Genomic DNA, 20304 nt, shown 5'->3' with positions numbered 1-20304 from the left:
TGCTCATGTCTGAAAATGACCAAGAAAGTATTGAGTTGGGGGATATAAATGAATATTAGGGAATAGGAAAATTTGGGATTCCAGGTAAAGAAGATAATCTGTATTATATCTATATCTGTCTGTATCTATTTGGAAATGAAACATTATTGAGTTTGTGATTAAGTGATCATTCCTTTGGACATTAAAACCATGATACAGTTTTTCTCTCCTCCTCCTCCTCCTCCTCCTTCTTCTTCTCTTCTTCTTTTTAACTTTTTAGCTTGTTTATTGAAAATTTGAAGCAGAAAATGAAAAATCAAAAATATTATGCAAGTTGAATTTTGTACTTTAAGGACTAATGTACCTTTGTATAAAACTATTTCTGTTTTATTTATACACCAACCAATCATACTTTTACTCCAAATATTTTTAAAAGGAAGAGCAATCACCTTTTAAATAGTTACAAAGAACTATAAAAAAACTCTCAAGTCTAGAAAGAATCAATCTTTCATCATAAAAATTAAAATATGAAAGCACTTGAAAATCTATAATCACTTAAATAGTAACACACATGCACACACACACAGTCGTATACAATGGATTGCCTTCATCAACATGTTGGCATCACAAACATTAATCTTCTGATGTGCTATAAACGCTATGTTTACATGAAAGTCTGAAGTTTAGCTAACATTCAATTTAAATAGTAGTAAATGAGTATGAACAGAAATCAAGAGAAGGTCTTAAATAGGAAAAAATAATCCTTGAAGTCTCTTAAGCATCAAGGTGCTGTCCCAATTTTGTTTTAAGATGGGAACCATCCTCCATTCTTCCTTATGTTTTCAGACCAGGGATGAACTTAAAAATTTTTATGAGAATTGATGTTTTGAAGAGTCACTGGATACAAAATAACAAATAGTGGCCTGTCCTGCTGCTTATTTGGAACCTGCTGCAGTGGGTATAAGGCTGTACAGCTGTTGAAGAAGTCCTATATTAATCAACGCTCAGAATGCTTGTTCTTTACAAGTACCTGGAACCGCTTTCTTTGATCCTTTGTCAAAGGGGTCTCCTTTACAGTTTTCCCCCAGATTTGTGTCTTCTGTTCTCTTTCACCCAATGCTTTCTGATATGCAGATGGAAGATCCCCAGGTATCTCTGTGGTGTCCCCTACCATTTAGAAGGGAATAATAAATATAGTGGATTCAGAAGGTGGTGAGAGCTGGAACACACTTGTGTTGCTATTCTTTCTACACACAATTATTGGATTATTTCAATAATTAGGCAACGTAGCAAGGCCTGTCCAGGCCAAATGGTCCTCTAGCATCAGGTAGTGAGTATGAAAAGTGACAAAAGTTACTCTCTGATTCCCAGAGAGAATAGTGGGCAAATAGGCATCAGAATATTAAAAAATGTAACCTGTGGTTGAAGAGATAGACAAATGATGGCAAACAGCAATGACTTCAATGTTGTCACAGCTATAAAGGTGAAGAGCAGTCTCTATGGGCCCAAGACAAAGGTGCTATTTCTGTACTTCCCAATTGTCACAGATTTCAAGGGACAGCGAAGACATATAAAAGATTTCATTGCAGTGATGAATCTTGACATGTGCCCCCGCCAGGCCAGAGTATCTGAGCTCTTGGCCAGTTTCTGCTTGTAAATCTGGCTCATCACCACCAGGGGCGCATTCTAGGGGCCATGTGACTATTTCAGGCAATCTTAGCTCTTTTGGTTGTACCTTCAACTTGATGAGCCCAAGACAATTTTTTTTTTCCTGACTTGAGGCAAGCAGATGTATCAAATGGAGTCCCAGTTAAACAGGCTCTCAACCAAGCTTCCAGTTTGTAGAAAGAGAAAGTCTTGGCAATCTTTGAGAAGTCATTCTCTGCATGCAGGGGTTGTCAACGGTGCAAGTTCATGAAGTGGATAGATCTTCCTGGCTGTACTCACTGTGCCTTCAGTAAGAAGGCTGTACTCACTGGGCACCACAACAGCTTCCTGAATGATGAGACTATTATGAGTTGAGTGGAATGTTGTAGTGAGTTCTTCTGGATCTAAAAGCAGCTCAAGGAGATCTGACAGATGATCAGAGACAAAAGCTTAGTGACTATAATCTTTCCAGTTTTTATTATGACAATTGGATTTTTCTGTCAGGTCAGGAGACTGAGATCTGCTTCTGGGACTAGGCCACTCTTCTTCAACCAAAGATATCCTCAGGGAAATCTTTCATTAAACTGTTGATATGTATAAAAACAGCAGAAATTGTAGAGTGTTCACTGAAAACTGATTTCTCTGCTTTTCAACTTCATCTTCAAACATGCAGTTGGAGAGAACTTTAGACCACTCCAGGATCTCCTCAGGTGTCCTCATAGAAAGACTTATCAAATATTACAAAGTAAATCCATGCCAGATCCCTAGCTAACTGCTGCTTCCCAAATGTAGTATGCCTTCACACAGACTAGTAGAACCATGGGTAAGCACCCTCTGTGGCTGTGGTTTGCACATAGGTGACTATTTTCCTGAGATAATGAAGACTGAACTTGAATGGAGGAGGGACCTGCAAGGCACCTAGTATAAAGGGTTCTGCTTTTACCCAGAGAACTCCTGACTGATCCATATCCTTTCTAAGAACATCTGGATGAAAAGAATTCTTTGTATACCTGCAAAAACAGGAATAGGTCCCCCACACCTCTCCTCACGCCCTTCTCACCCTTCACCTTTAGCCCTGTACCTCATGATATAATTTTAATCAGAAACCCATAAAGTCAGATGGACAATCATCAATTTAGTGCATTTTTGAATCATTGAGGTAGTATGAATACTTACGGAAAAAAACCTCAATGTATGTAAATGTACTCTAAAAAAGACAATAATCTAATATAAAATATCAGGTAGGATTGAAGGACAAGTACTATATATTCAATGTGCAAAAACCTTTCAGAAATAAATAAGAGCACTGATACTCAATTGAAGAGAGAATTAAGAGGTATGAAATTCTTGGAACAACTAAAATGAAAAAGTTACAATATTTAACTCTCCCAATAAGTATATGTACAAACTTGAATAAAAGCATGACATCATTTGTTTTCAAAATAATAGAGATAAAAAGGACATTAGAGAATGTTGATGAGAGTATCAGAACTGGTAATGCTCAATTGTAGGTAGGTTTTTTGGAGCTGGACTGCCTTTCTTCAAGTCTTAGTATTGTTACTTCCTAGCTGTGAAAACTTGGCTAAACTTGTTAATGCCTCTGTGTCTCACAATCTTCATCAATAAATAGGGTTAGTAATATGCATACTTTATAAGAGAGAAATAAGTTAGTTATACATTTAAACTGCTATAAGCAGAGGCTCGGGAAGATGGCGGTGAAGGGAGTGCATCACCCCCGTGTACCGTGTCACTGTGCGGGAGAATGACGAGTTAGAAGGGCTAAAAGCTATCTTGTTAGGAATTTCCAGCAAAATTGGGGTGCTCCAAAACCTAGAGGAAGGATTTCCATTGCACGAGGATCAGCCACGGGGGCTCAAACGCGAGAGATTTGTCCGCACGGAGGGTCACGCTGCTTATTCAGCAAATGGCCCCGCGGCTAGAGTCTGCGGCGTGCACTGGGAAACGATGAGATAGCAACGCAAAGATACAGCGCTGCGGATTCTGCGGGCTTCTGCCAGCTGTGCAATCACCGTGCTCAGTGCTGAATTCTGGGTTTGAGATCGGGGAAGGAAGTGGTCCAATTCGGTTCTCTACACCTGTCAGACCACAGAGGAAGCCAGCGGCCACCATCTTGGAGAGCTGACGTCACCATCCCAGTTTTCGACTGATTGCAGCTCATTCAGCCATAGAACAGGTAATTTCAGGCTGCCATTCGCCTGCATCTCGCAGACAAATTACTCAGGCTCAGTGCTAAATAGCCCGCGGAAACTGCTTCTTGGAGCCTGCTCTTATCAGAGCATGCACCGAGCACGGAGCGGCCGAATTCCGGCTCCCGAAACTGCTCTGACCCAGGGCTAAAAAACCCGCGGAAACTGCTTCTCGGTCCGGGTCCTGCTGAATACTGTGGAGGTAAATACCAACCGAGCCTTCACAGGCAGTGGCAACAGGATTGAGACGGGGCTTGTGAGGGCCGGTCAGGACTCACCTGTTGCTTTGGTCACCCGGGAAAGGGAACGAAATGCTGCCATTCGCATGGGATACCAACACGGCAGAGATCTGATGTCATCAGAAAGCGGCGGAGGAGAGAACTTCATCGATACCAGTGGCGACAGAAACAGTTGGTCTCCTGGTAAAGAAAGTGAGTCACAAACACCCGAGTCTCTCTCACTTTGTCATCAAGCCAGAGGGGCAGAGCAGAGCCGCCGCCCGCGCCCGGAACAGGCCCAGCGGCCCGCCGGCGTGGTAGTTACGTCATCCCAATTGGAGTAGGGGCAGAGCAGAGCCGCCACCCGTGCCCGCAAGGTAAGCAGACCTGCGACCGACCGGCAGCACAGGCCCAGTGGTCCGCGGGCGTGGTAGGAGGGGCAGAGCAGAGCCGCCGCCCGCGCCTGCAAGGTAGGCAGACCTGGGACCGACTGGCGGATCAGGCCCAGCAGCCTGCCAGCATGGTACACAAGTCACCCCAATTGGAGTAGGGGCAGAGCAGAGCCTTCGCCCGCGCCTGGAACAGGCCCAGCGGCCCGCCGGCATGGTAGTCACGTCACCCCAATTGGAGTAGGGGCAGAGCAGAGCTGCTGCCCGCGCCCGGAACAGGCCCAGCGACCTGCTGGCGTGGTACTCACGACACCACAATTGGAGTAGGGGCTGAGCAGAGCCGCCACCCATGCCCAAAAGGTAGGCAGACCTGCGACCGACCAGCGGAACAGGCCCAGCGGCCCGCCAGCGTGGTAGTCACGTCACCCCAATTGGAGTAGGGGCAGAGCAGAGCCACCTCCCGCACTTGGAAAAATCCCAGCAACCCGCCGGCGTGGTAGACATGTCACCCCAATTGGAGTAAGGGCAGAGCAGAGCGGCCACCCGCGCCTGCAAGATAGGCAGACCTGCGACCGACCGGCAGAACAGGCCCAGCGGCCCGTCAGTGTGGTAGACAGATCACCCCAATTAGAGGAGGAGCACAGCCACTGCCCGACCCTGCAAGGGAGAATTTTCAACTATACAAGAGCAATATAAATATATAGGGGGAAAATTTCAAAAACACAACAGTTTCACCAAGCAGAAAGAAACACGAGCAGTATGAAAATACAGGGAAAGAAAGGACCACAAGCAATGCAGGTCAACTCAACTTTAGAAGAGGTAATAGCTGCAGCAGATGGAATGTCAGATAAAGAATTCAGGATATACATGCTTCAGATGATCTGGAGTCTCAAGGACTACATTAGACAGCAAAATCAGACAATGAAAGATCACTTCGACAATGAATTACATAAACAAATCCAGGAAGCAAAAGATCAACTATACAGGGAGATAGAGGTTATAAAAAACAAACAGAAATCCTAGAAATGCAGGAAGCAATAAACCAACTTAAAAACTCAATGGAGAATACTACCAGCAGAGTAGAACACTTAGAAGATAGAACATCAGACAATGAAGACAAAGTATTTCAACTTGGAAAGAACATAGACAGCTCAGCAAGACTGTTAAGAAACCATGAGCAGAACATCCAAGAAATATGGGATAACATAAAGAGACCAAACATAAGAGTCATTGGGATACAGGAAGGTATAGAGGTCCAAACCAAAGGAATGAGCAATCTATTCAATGAAATAATAGGAGAAAACTTCCCAGACTTGAAGAATGAGACAGAATCCCAAATCCTAGAAGCCTACAGGACGCCGCATGTGCAAAATCATAAGAGACCCACACCTAGACACATTATAATGAAGATGCCCAAAATACAGAATAAGGAGAGAATTTTAAAAGCTACAAGAGAAAGAAAGCAGATTACATTTAGGGGTTAACCAATCAGGATAACAGCTGATCTTTCAACACAGACTCTGAAAGCTAGAAGATCCTGGAATAACATATTTCAAACACTGAAAGAAAATGGGTTCCAACCAAGAATTGTGTATCCAGTGAAATTAAGCTTCAGGATGGAAGATGAAATTAAAACCTTCCACGATAAACAAAAGTTAAAATAATTTGCAGCTAGAAAAAAATCTCTTCAAAACATCCTTGGCAAAACATTACAAGAAGAGGAAATGGAAAATAACAATGAAAACCAACAGTGGGAGGTATGACAGTAAAGGGGGGAAAAATAATCAAAGAGGAAAACAAACCATGTTTAGTAACATAAATAAACAAATATGGCTGGAAGAACAACCCATATCTCAATAATAACCCTAAATGTTAATGGCTTAAACTCACCAATTAAGAGACACAGGCTAGTAGAATGGATCACAAAACAAGACCCAACAATATGCTGCCTACAGGAGACACATTTGATAGGAAAAGACATGCATAGACTGAAGGTGAAAGGTTGGGAAAAATCATATCACTCATATGGACTTCGGAAACAAGCAGGAGTGTCCATACTCATATCAAATAAAATAGATTTCAAGCCAAAGTTAATCAAAAGGGATAAAGAGGGACACTACATACTGCTCAAGGGAACCATACACCAACAAGACATAACAATCATAAATATATATGCCCCAAACAATGGTGCAGCTATGTTCATCAAACAAACTCTTCTCAAGTTCAAGAGTCTAATAGACCACCATACAATAATCATGGGAGACTTCAACACACCTCTCTCGCCACTGGACAGATCTTCCAAACAAAAGTTGAATAAGGAAACTATAGAACTCAATAAAACAATTAATAACCTAGACTTAATTGACATATATAGAATATACCACCCAACATCAAGCAGTTACACATTTTTTTCAGCAGCACATAGATCCTTCTCAAAAATAGATCATAAATATATCTCAAAAATAGATGTCACAGGGCAACTCTTAGACAATATAAAGGAGTAGAGATAATACCATGCATCTTATCTGATCATAATGGAATGAAACTGAAAATCAACGATAAAAGAAGGAAGGAAAAATCATGCATCACTTGGAGAATGAACAATAGGTTACTGAATGATCAATGGATTATAGAAGACATCAAGGAGGAAATTAAAAAAATTCTTAGAGATAAATGAAAACACAGACACAACATATTGGAATCTATGGGACACATTGAAAGCAGTTCTAAGAGGAAAATTCATTGCTTGGAGTTCATTCCTTAAAAAAAGAAAAAACCAACAAATAAATGATCTCATACTTCATCTCAAAATCCTAGAAAAAGAAGAGCAAAACAACAGCAAAAGAAGTAGAAGGCAAGAAATAATTAAAGTCAGAGCTGAAATTAATGAAATCGAAACAAAAGAAACAATTGAAAAAATTGACAAAACTAAAAGTTGGTTCTTTGAAAAAATAAATAAAATCGACAGACCCATAGCCATGCTAATGAAGAGAAGAAGAGAGAGAACTCAAATTACTAGCATAAGGGATGAAAAAGGCAATATCACAACAGATACTTCAGAAATACAGAAGATAATCAGAAATTATTTTGAATCCTTATACTCCAATAAAATAGAAGATAGTGAAGGCATCGATAAATTTCTTAAATCATATGATCTGCCCAGATTGAGTCAGGAGGATATAGACAACCTAAACAGACCAATATCAATTGAGGAAATAGAAGAAACTGTAGCGACCCCTTGCCCGCAAGGAAGACGCAACTCAGGAATCTTCTTTCAGCAGTTTATTCAGGCCCTTGATATTTCTTCTTCTCTCTCTCGGATGCCCCTCCCAGCCTTAATAAATCATCTCAAGCCCCAATGCGAAGCTGCCACGTGGAGCTTTCTCATAGGGTGGTGAAAAACCATGCGCCAACTCTCCCAAATAAGGAGTTGTTTGTCACAGACCACAGCGGAGCCAGCGCCATCTTGTAATGGCGACCATAGTCTGCAGAAACGGCAGAAGCGGCTCACCACAGTTCCCCCTTTCTGTTTTCTTAAAACAATACAGGCGAGAGTAGAGGTCCTATCCCACTGTGCAGAAGTGGCTGCATAGTATGGCTCAGTCCTAAGGAGGGCCCTTCCCCAGATCTGAGGCCATATCAGCCGACGCCTTTTTTCGTGGGGCGGGGCGTGGACGCGTCTAACCCGCATGCAATAGGACATGCTCTCCTTGAGGTCCACGTCAAGGATCACTCAAGTGCAGTGCCTTGCCTCGCATCCTGTATCATGACGATGGTGGACGAAGGGGGATAGCTGAGGCTGAACTGTGGCTGTTTATAACGACAAACAATTTGACAGCACCCTGAAAGAAAGGCACGGACTTTAAGGCGATAGAAAAGCACTAGTGTGGAAACCCATCTGCGTGCAATGGCAGTAAGACCGGCAGAGTGCAAGGGCTTTCCAACACTAAGAGTATAACAAGGAAAGTCATGTCGATCCCAGTGCAATGTTATAATAACTTGGGGTGTAACGACCATGTCAAAGGTTTACTGTTTAAGATGCGCAAGCCAGACTTGAGGTGAGTTGCCATTTTCTAAAGCTGCAAGAGCTTGTATGATCATAGCCTTATCGTGAGCACTGTGGGCCTTAAGGCGACAGAGAAACCACAAACAGAGGAACATACCGAAGCAACGCATTGCACCAAAAATGCCTACCCCCACCCACTCTTTGAAGAAGGAAAAAGCAGAAGATATCCAATCGGTGAATTGACCCAAAGTCACGGGATCGACACGGGTACTGTTCAAGACAGCTATCTGGGTTAGTTGAGACTGGATCATGTCTTCCGCTGCCATGGACCAATTTCCGGCCAAATATTCGCCAATGATGCGGGAGGCATTCCTGGAATCATTAAATCTGACAGAGGTTATGCATAAATGTGCACGTTGATCAATACAACCCAAATGTACTAGGTCAGACAATTCCTCAACTTGAGCTTGAAGCAGATCTATCCTTTGATTAGCAGCCAAAATCCCAGATAGAATGTGTTGATTAATTCTACTTTGAGATTCAAGTATGGTGGATGTTTGTTGAATAACCTGATTAATAGTGGCAGCAGTTTGTACTTGGCTGGCCATGGCTACTCCAGCTGTAACTGCTGCAGCAGCAGATACCGCCACAGCTGTCACTATAGCTGCCGTAATTCCAAAATCTCTACGGGCTCTAATCAGTTCAACAATAGGAAAAGACTCTGGATCTGCAGTAACCGGGATCGAGACAAAAGTTGGAATTTTCATAATCACTGCCGTAGTCCAGGAGCCATTCCAACACTCAGACAAATAACAGGTAATATTAGAACAATTAAGCATCCCCTGTAATGTAACATTAGTCAAAAGAAACAGGAACGGAGATTGGAGACAGACTGCTGTGGAGGGTAATGTAGCATTAAACAATTGTGAATTGTGTGAAGTCTCCTACCTCGCTCCGAGTCTTGGGTACTGCCAGAAACATTAAACACCCAATTTTGGACTCCTAATATTTCCCTGGGGAAACACAAGCGCGGACTAGACTAGCCCAATCTGAGGGAGTCATGCAAAATCTAGTAAGTCCCTCCACCTGAGTGAGAGTGAAAGCGGCATCTATGCCATAAGTGCGGACAGATTCTGCCAAGGTTTTAATTATCTTAAAGTCTAAAGGCTCATGATATCTTCCCCTGTTATCATCCTGAAAAACTGGATAAGCAAGACCCATCTCAGCGTTAACAGCCCTCCATGTTTGGGCATGGAAAGCTCTCTCCGAAACACCCCCACCATACGGCGGTGGATCCGGGGGATCACTTTTCTTGAGCCCCTGTTTATTTCTGTTCCCTTCTCCTATAGCTAAACTCTCTAGCTGACGAGACAGCCTCCCGAGCTCTTCCTCCTCATCCTCCTCTTCCTCTGACCCACTTTCACATGGGGGTGTGCGCAGCGTACTGAGATCTGGATACAATCGTCTCCTCCCCTGTTTCACGCTCCGCACACTCCCATCCTTCTGAGATACCTCACTTCCTGCCGTCTCCGATTTCTCCTCATGTAATTGCTCTAGAACTTCCTGTCCTTTAGTAAGTGCTTCCTGACATCTGCCATCCGTAAGGCAACTACGGACCATTTTCCAAAGGGGTATCACCCCACCCTCTAATATGCCCTGCTCAGAAGCAAAGTCAAGATCTTTGCCTAATTTATCCCAACTAGGTACAGTAAGGCTGCCCGAAAATGCAAACCACGGTGCAGCAATATCTATCTTCTGTAAAAATCTCTGTAAAGTACTATGTTTCACTTCCAGGCCCTTGGAACGTAACAGGCCATCTAGGGCCAGGAGAAGCGGACTTGAAGATGCGGCACCCATGACACAACAACAAAAGAAGCACAAAAAACAAAAGCGAAAGTAGAAGCGAAAGTACACAGTGCAGCTGCAATAAAATGTAATGATCTCTCTTTCTTTACAGAGGAGCTTCCCCGCTTTGGTCGCGGATCCCACTTACCTGGGAGTAACCCCGCTTTGATCGCGGATCCCACTTATTGGGACTAACCGGTGCACCACCCCTGACTGCTGAAGGTTCTGGTTCCCAGGTTTCGGCACCACTTGTCGCGACCCCTTGCCCGCAAGGAAGACGCAACTCAGGAATCTTCTTTCAGCAGTTTATTCAGGCCCTTGATATTTCTTCTTCTCTCTCTCGGATGCCCCTCCCAGCCTTAATAAAGCATCTCAAGCCCCAATGCGAAGCTGCCACGTGGAGCTTTCTCATAGGGTGGTGAAAAACCATGCGCCAACTCTCCCAAATAAGGAGTTGTTTGTCACAGACCACAGCAGAGCCAGCGCCATCTTGTAATGGCGACCATAGTCTGCAGAAACGGCATAAGCGGCTCACCACAAGAAACCATCAAAAGACTACCAACTAAGAAAAGCCCTGGACCGGATGGGTATACAGCAGAGTTTTACAAAACCTTTAAAGAGGAACTAATACCAATACTTTTTAAGCTACTTCAGGAAATAGAAAAAGAGGGAGAACTTCCAAATTCATTCTACGAGGCCAACATCACCCTGATTCCTAAACCAGACAAAGACACTTCAAAGAAAGAAAACTACAGACCAATATCTCTAATGAACCTAGATGGAAAAATCCTCAATAAAATTCTGGCGAATTGGATACAAAAACATATCAAAAAAATTGTGCACCATGATCAAGTAGGATTCATCCCTGGGATGCAAGGCTGGTTCAATATACGGAAATCAATAAATGTTATTCACCACATCAATAGACTTAAAAACAAGAACCATATGATCATCTTGATAGATGCGGAAAAAGCATTCAACAAAGTACAGCATCCCTTTATGTTCAAAACTCTAGAAAAACTAGGGATAACAGGAACATACCTCAATATTGTAAAAGCAATCTATGCTAAGCCTCAGGCTAACATCATTCTGAATGGAGAAAAATTGAAGGCATTCCCTCTAAAATCTGGAACAAGACAGGAATGCCCTCTCTCACCACTTCTGTTCAACATAGTTCTCAAAACACTGGCCAAAGCAATTAGACAGATTAAAGAAATTAAAGGCATAAAAATAGGAAAAGAAGAACTTAAATTATCACTATTTTCAGGTGACATGAATCTATACCTAGCAGACCTAAAAGGGTCTACAAAGAAATTATTAGAGCTAATAAATGAATTCAGCAAAGTGGCAGGATATAAAATCAACACGCATAAATCAAAGGCATTCCTGTATATCAGCGACAAATCCTCTGAAATGTAAATGAGGACAACCACTCCATTCACAATATCCTCAAAAAAATTAAAATACTTGGGAATCAACCTAACAAAAGAGGTGAAAGACTTATACAATGAAAACTACAGAACCCTAAAGAGAGAAATAGAAGAAGATCTTAGAAGATGGAAAAATATACCCTGTTCATGGATAGGCAGAACTAACATCATCAAAATGGTGATATTACCAAAAGTTCTCTATAGGTTTAATGCAATGCTAATCAAAATCCCAACGGCATTTCTTGTAGAAATAGAGAAAGCAATCATGAAATTCATATTGAAAAATAAAAGACCCAGAATAGCAAAAACAATGCTAAGCAGGAAATGTGAATCAGGCGGTATAGCGATACCAGACTTCAAACTATACTACAGAGCAATAGTAACAAGAACAGCATGGTACTGGTACCAAAACAGGCGGGTGAACCAATGGTACAGAATAGAGGACACAGAAACCAATCCACAAAACTACAACTATCTTATATTTGATAAAGGGGCTAAAAGCATGCAATGGAGGAAGGATAGCATCTTCAACAAATGGTGCTGGGAAAACTGGAAATCCATATGCAACAAAATGAAACTGAATCCCTTTCTCTCGCCATGCACAAAAGTTAATTCAAAATGGATCAAGGAGCTTGATATCAAATCAGAGACACGCCATCTAATAGAAAAAAAAGTTGGCTACGATCTACATACGGTGGGGTCGGGCTCCAAATTCCTCAATAGGACACCCATAGCACAAAAGTTAATAACTAGAATCAACAAATGGGACTTACTCAAACTAAAAAGTTTTTTCTCAGCAAAAGAAACAATAAGAGAGGTAAATAGGGAGCCTACATCCTGGGAACAAATCTTTACTCCTCACACTTCAGATAGAGCCCTAATATCCAGAGTATACAAAGAACTCAAAAAATTAGACAATAAGATAACAAATAACCCAATCAATAAATGGGCCAAGGACCTGAACAGACACTTCTCAGAGGAGGACATACAATCAATCAAGAAGTACATGAAAAAATGCTCACTATCTCTAGCAGTCAGAGAAATGCAAATCAAAACCACCCTAAGATACCATCTCACTCCAGTAAGATTGGCAGCCATTATGAAGTCAAACAACAACAAGTGCTGGCGAGGATGTGGGGAAAAGGGTACACTTGTACATTGCTGGTGGGACTGCAAATTGGTGCAGCCAATTTGGAAAGCAGTATGGAGTTTTCTTGGAAATCTGGGAATGGAACCACCATTTGACCCAGCTATTCCCCTTCTTGGTCTATTCCCTAAAGACCTAAAAAGAGCAATCTACAGGGACACTGCTACATCGATGTTCATAGCAGCACAATTCACAATAGCAAGACTGTGGAACCAACCTAGATGCCCTTCAATAGACGAATGGATAAAAAAATGTGGCATTTATACACAATGGAGTATTACTCTGCATTAAAAAATGACAAAATCATAGAATTTACAGGGAAATGGATGGCATTAGAGCAGATTATGCTAAGTGAAGCTAGCCAATCCCTAAAAAACAAATGCCAAATGTCTTCTTTGATATAAGGAGAGTAACTAAGAACAGAGTAGGGACGAAGAGCATGAGAAGAAGATTAACATTAAACAGGGATGAGAGGTGGGAGGGAAGGGGAGAGAGAAGGGAAATTGCATGGAAATGGAAGGAGACCCTCAGGGTTATACAAAAGTACATACAAGAGGAAGTGAGGGGAAAGGGAAAAATAATACAAGGGGGAGAAATGAATGACAGTAGAGGGGGTAGAGAGAGAAGAGGGGAGGGGAGGGGGGAGGGGGGATAGTAGAGGATAGGAAAGGCAGAAGAATACAACAGACACTAGTATGGTACTATGTAAATCAATGGATGTGTAACTGATGTGATTCTGCAATCTGTATATGGGGTAAAAATGGGAGTTCATAACCCACTTGAATCAAAGTGTGAAATATGATATATCAAGAACTATGTAATGTTTTGAACAACCAACAAGAAAAATTAAAAAAAAAATAAACTGCTATAAGCAGGATCTGGGGCATACCGTCAGCTAATATTAAATGTTAGTTGTTACCTAGAGATTGATACTTTCATACACTGATGGGAGCCCATGTTAGTGTGAGCTCAGAAACCATACCCAACAATGTGGTGCTTTGATGTGCTGAGCACCTTCAATGAAAGGATTTTGGAACGCATTAGAAGCTATCTTAGTCAAGAGCTCTCTGGGCTGGAGACAGAGCTCAGTGGTGGAGCACTTGGCTAGCATGAACAAGGCTCTAAATTTAATCTCTAGCACTGCAAAGGAAAAACCAACCAACCAACCAACCAACAAACAAAAAAAAAAACTAGCTTTCCCTTGTTTCTACCTTACCTCCTCTATGGACCCCATTAGATTGCTGGAAGAGGCAGTCTCAAGTCCCCTTATCTGACTAAAATAAGTTATTCCAAAAGCAATGTAATTGTCTTGGACTCCCTCTCTAAAATCTCATTAACCAGGGAAGATTAACTCAGAAGACTAACTGTCTCTACCTATTTACACTAAAACCACCATGTGTGCATCTGAGAGATTTTATCACCTGAGAGATTTTATCAGCATAAGACAACCTTCCTTCCTAGTAGAATTCCACCCTCTCCTTTCCCCAGAAATCAGAGGATCTTCATCCTGGAATATTCTCTAAAAATTCTTCAGACCCATTCATTTCTCCTAAAAATAATTTACCACTGCACTACAATTGTCTATACCTCTCCATTTCCTTCTCCCCTATGAAGAGGGTATTTAAGTTTCAACCACCTGGCCCTTCTTTGAGTTTCATATTCAGCTTGGCTCCTGTGTACATGTGTACATTAATAGATTTTATTCTTTTCTCCTGTTAATCTGTCTATTGTCAGTTTAGTTTAGCAGACTTGGACTTTCAGAAAGGGAGTTGAACCTTCTTTCTCCCTTACATTACTTCATTTTTGGGGAAATCAACCTATCAATTTGCCTCAAGAGACCTTGAACTGTTTTAGACCTTTCAACATAGTGATTTCACTTCTTGAAACCTATTTTCTTTAGAAATGCCAGCATTATTTTTTGGTACTAGTATCCTTGTATCATTTATAAATGTGAACAATTAGAAATAATTCAAATATCCCAAAATAAAGACAGTTAAATATAGAAATCATGGATTGATAAATTAAATTTCACATAAAAGACAGACTTTCCAGTCATTAAAAATGTTTTCCAGGAATGTTTAATGGCCTAAGACCATTCACACCACTGTTGAGAGAACAAAGCAAGGTGCAGAATCACTATACAATGTAATCCTGATTTCTTTGCTGACTTTGTAAAGTTGGTCCTCTGTTACAATCTATCAAAACACTTTGTTTCCTAGCATGCACCACAAATTGCAAGTGTTGGTTTATTTTTTGTTTCTCCTAGAAGAATACACACTGCAGGAGGGTATTCACCCTGTCATGTCATCAGATGTCTTCATTTCATGGTGAGTGAAATGGTTCTCATTGCACAATAGATGCCCAATGAACAATTGTTTAATGGGTGAATGTATAGATACATGATTTTGTTAATACACTAGACAGAATTATTTTTAAAAGATTGAAATAACTAAAACAATAACATAGATTTTTTTATACATATGTGAAATTTGTGAATTTTATCCAAGGAGTCCAAATTATATTGACAAGTATATGCACGCACACACACACAATTATGAAACCCATATGTACACTTAATTCTTTAATATGTATCTTCCCCAACCAAAATTGGTTTAAAATTCTCTGTAATTCCCTGTATCTTTTCTGTGTATGTTGCCATGTTACATGTGGTCCCTTTTATTTTAGGCTTAAGCTGTCATTTTGATTAGAGGAAAGTTAGGCCAACCATGTGTAGTATTTATTTTAGTTCCTGTACCCATTCCTCCTTGATTGAATAACAGCCACTGCTCACTGACGTATTTGTTTTAACTGAACAAAGTTAAGCTATTGGATGCCTAAGGCACCACATCTTCATCTTTCTTACTATACTTCATCAGCTTAACACCTGTAAACCGCCAACCTTCCAAGCACAGATCATTGGCAGGTGGTGGTTGTGCATTTTGCCCCTTCCTCTTTAGAATCAATCAATTTAATCAAGGAGGTTAAAGATCTTTACAATGAAAACTATAAACCACTGATGGAAGAATAAGACACACAAAAAATGGAAAGACACCACATGCTCATGGACCAGAAGAATTAATATTACTAAATGTTACCCAAAGTAATCTATCAATTCAAAGAAATTCCTAAGAACATTCCAATGTCAATCTCCACATAATTAAAAAAAAAAAAAAACTCCTAACAGTTGTATGAAACCCCTAAAGGATGCCAAATAGTAAGAGCAAATCCTGATGGAAAAGACAATGCATCAGTTTATCTGACCTACCAAACATACGACAAAGCTATAGTAATTAGAGCAGAATGATACTAATGGAACAAAATCGAGAACTCAGAAATAATCCATGTTTTTACAATTGGTTGATCCTAAACAAAGGCACTAATGAAATACATTGAAAATGAACAGTATATTCAATAAATGATGCTGAGAACATTGGAATCCATGTGCATAAGAATGAAACTAGATCCCTATTCCCTGTTACAAAATGCAACTAAAAATGGATCAAACACTCAACTGTAAAAAAAGAAAAAAAAACTACTTGAAGAAACAAAAAGGGAATATTTCAGGACACTGGTATGGACAAATATGTTCTTCAGCCTAAGCAACAAAAGCAAAAGTAGATGAATGGGACATTTTTTTTTTTAAGTTTCTGCACTGCAACGGAAATAATCAACAATGGAAAGCCAACCTACAAAATGAAGAAAATATTAGCAAATTATTAATCAAATAAAGGATTGGCATTCAGAAAATATAAGGAGCTCAAACTACTCAACAGTAAAACAAAAAACAAATAAAAAAAAAACAAGCAAGCAATCCAATTTTCAAAAGTAAGTGAATAAGAATACAACTTTCTTGCTGGGTGTAATGTTGCATACCTGAAATCCCAGCAGGTCTTGAAACTGAGACAGGAGGATGATGGCAAGTTCAAAGCCAACCTAAGCAAAAGTGAGGCACTAAGCAACTCAATGAAACCCTGTCTCTGAATAAAATACAAAATAGGGATGGGGATATGGTTCAGTGGCCAAGTGCCCCTGAGTTCAATCCCTGATAACTGCCCCCTCCAAAATACATATGATTGCTCTTAGAATAAAATTAATTTATATATAATGCTGTACATATATTTTATGCAGATGTTGGAGGCATTCTATAAATACTTGCTTAACCACTTCTTAATAAATAGTTTAATTCACATATATGGAAAATAATATGGATATTCCTCAGAAAACTAAAAATAGAATTACTAGTTCTATTTTGACTATATGACTACAGGGATACTTGCACCCACATTTATAACAGTACTGTTCACAATTATCCAAGACATCTATGGAGGAGTGGAAAAAGAAAACATGTCATATAGAGAGAGTAGAATATTATTCAGCAATTAAAATTTGAAATTCTGTCATTTGATGCAATATGGATTGAACCAGAGGGCATTATATTAAATAACATATCCAGCTACAGAAACAGAAATACTGCAAATATCACTCACATGTGCAAGCTAAAAAAAAAATAAATCTATATAACAGATAGTAGAATAGTGGTACCAGATGCTGAGAAGCAGGAAAAGGTTAAAGGTTGGTTAAAAGTACAAAATAAATTGGAGGACTACATATGAGTGACTCATAGCACAGTGGGGACACTATAGCCAACAATAATTCATTGTATATTTTGATGTTATAAGAGAGGATTTTTGAAGGTTGCTACCACAAAGAAACACTAAAAGTTGGATATAATGGATATTTAAATCACCCTGCTTTGATCACTATATATGAAATACGTGTATCAAAATGTCACACTGTACTTTATAAGTATGTACAATTATTAGGTGTCAAAAACATTTTCAAATACCAAGGGTTAGTGATACTATACAACACTTTTAATGGGAGTGTTAAAATGCTAGAATCACTTGGAAAAATTGTTTTGCAGTAATTTTGCAAAATCAACATACATATTTAGCCTAAGGATACACCAATATCAAACAGATATAGTACTATGTTCATCAAAAATATATACAAACATGCTCATAGCAGCTGTATTCATAGTAACTGAAACCTGTACCTCAGTCAAATAAAAGTTCATGAAAAGTAGAACGAATGAATACAATATAACACATCACACAATCGAATATTCCATAGCAATGCAAAATAGTGATACCAAAAAATAACATGTATGGATCACACTAATGAGGGAAAACATTCAGATACAAAAAAGTAATTAGTGGATGAACCTATTTATATAATCAAAGAAATAAGCACACATCTGCGCGCGCACACACACACACACACATACACATGCCCGACCAATATTCAAACCTAAGGGAGGAAAATTTTGATTATTGTTACCCAAAAGTTCTTTCACTCTAAGTATGCTCTACATACTATCTTGAGAAATTCAATCTTCCATATCATACTTAAGTGCTGGTTGAATGGCAAATTCTTAAGGGATGTGAGCACAGTAAGCTATTATCAGTCATTATACTTCATTAGGGATCAGACTCCAGATTATTTTCAATGTGGTAGCTACCAAAACTCTATCCTTTAAGAAGAAGAGATAGAAGCAAAGGTGGTTTGGTGTATAGTGGGAAGAATATGGAAGCGAGCAAAAGGATTTTGCTTTCTACTCAATACATGGAAGGCTTCTATGAACCCCACCTGTTTTGTCTTCCCTCTTGTTTTCCCCTCCAACATTACCTCACTAATTATCTGTGTGTCTCTGAATAGGCTATAACCTCTTAAGAGTCACCAGCACTATATAACTCTGTGAATATTCTTAGACCCACCCAGATATGGGAAACAAAAAAGATCATTCTGAGCTCTGAAGTACATTGGTACTCTATAAATTTGAAGGAAAAGAGCCATAAAAACTAAGGACAGGGGCAGGTGGCTGATGAGTTCAGTCTGCTGGTTTGTTCTGGTTTGGTTATTTGCTTTTCTATAAAGCCAGTTTGAGCCCTGGGTTAAGAGCAGGGACAAAGGTCAATTACAATACTCTGTGTGTATACACTGCACAGAGTGTCTGTCTCAGGAAAGAGGAACACACTGGCTCTGTTCCTTGGGACAACTGATACAGGATGTATCTATAAACCACTACAAACACACAGAGGACAAAGTCAGCTGACCAACCTCGGAAACGCTGTGTCTTGATGGACAACATGCTCCAGCTTTCCTCCCCTCCCTGTCCAGCTGTGCTGATCCCTCCAGGAGTCATCCTAAGACTGGCCTGGCAGGGTGAAGCCCGGCATTTCACATAGCCTCTGGAAAGGTTGTGGTGTTGGAAATGCGCCTCTAGGAATTCAGTGATAAAACAACTGTTCAAATGAGAAAAATCAAGCAACCTCCTGGATGTCATGTTAGAGGGAAAAACAAGAGAGGGCAGACAAAGCAAAGTGGATGGGGTTCATAGGCACCCTCCCATGTGAGAGAGGGAAAATGGAACTCGGCCTCCAAATGGAGCCATTCACCTCTGAGGCAGATGAACTCCACATCTGATAAACACAGTCCTTCCTGTTTTCCTGAGGAGACTAGAGTAGATCACATTAACAAAGAGGAGAAGGTGACTGGAAGTTAGGGGTATTCCTATTTGTACTTTTTCCCCAAATAGACAATCTAAGACAATGGCTGGTTACAGGTTTTGATAACAAAACAACTATAGAAAACACTTGCCTCTCTTACGGTGGTGACTTCCAGTCTGAGGAAGTCACTGTTTGATTACCCCCCCCCCCACCCCCCGCCCCGTCTTCTCTAGGAATGAATACTGCCAACCCAGAAGTCACCAGAACAGGAAATACAATTGTGTGGTCCTAAGCTGCCTAGGAACTGAATGGAAATCCACAATTTCAAGTAGTCCTGGAAACAACCCAGGTAGTCAGCAATGATAACAGGTTGCTACTGATCTGAGCCAAACAGGAGGCTCACTGTAGCAGGGAGAAAAAGTCTCCCTGTTTAGAAACTGCATCATCCACACTTGCTCTTAAGTGTGCTTGCTGGCTGGCTGGCTGGCTGACTCTTGTCTCCCTCTCTCTATCTCTCCCTCTCTCCCTCTTTCTTTCCCTGCCTTTTCTGTGGAAGCCCAGGTCTCCTCCCATTCCCCTTAAAGAAATACTTAGCTTATATTTGTAATGAGCCTCAGAATGTTCTCTGGGGCTGTCTGCACATTGCCTGTAATTTAGGGTGAGTTATGTTTCAATTACCTCTATACTATAGCATACTGGAGAGGGCAGGCATTATGTCATGTCAGGGATACAGGCGAGAGAAAATATGGGTGCCCCCATTACAGGCGGTGATGGAGCAGTTTTAATAATATTGGGGGAAAATGGAACATAAATGCTTCTCAGCTGCACCATTACTGCACATTAGCAACACCACGTGTGGAGGTGCAGAGGGGAAGGCTAGGAAGGGAAGGGGTTGCAGGTATGTTGGGTACTGGAGTTTGTTCTCTA

The 20304-nt window shown here is 40.7% G+C and overlaps 1 pseudogene; it reads right to left on the bottom strand.

Annotated features, from left to right (window-relative positions):
• Window positions 1–914: 914 nt before the first annotated feature.
• LOC124101713 (TBCC domain-containing protein 1-like) lies at window positions 915–2593 on the bottom strand (annotated as a pseudogene).
• Window positions 2594–20304: the final 17711 nt, after the last annotated feature.

This window comes from Marmota monax, unplaced genomic scaffold (assembly GCF_021218885.2).
Source record: "Marmota monax isolate L192 unplaced genomic scaffold, Marmota_monax_Labrador192_F-V1.1 WCK01_AAM20220418_F8-fsc00052, whole genome shotgun sequence".
Lineage (NCBI taxonomy): Eukaryota > Metazoa > Chordata > Mammalia > Rodentia > Sciuridae > Marmota > Marmota monax.
The sequence above is the reverse complement of the archived record's forward strand: the minus strand, read 5'-3'. Positions and strand labels throughout refer to the sequence as shown.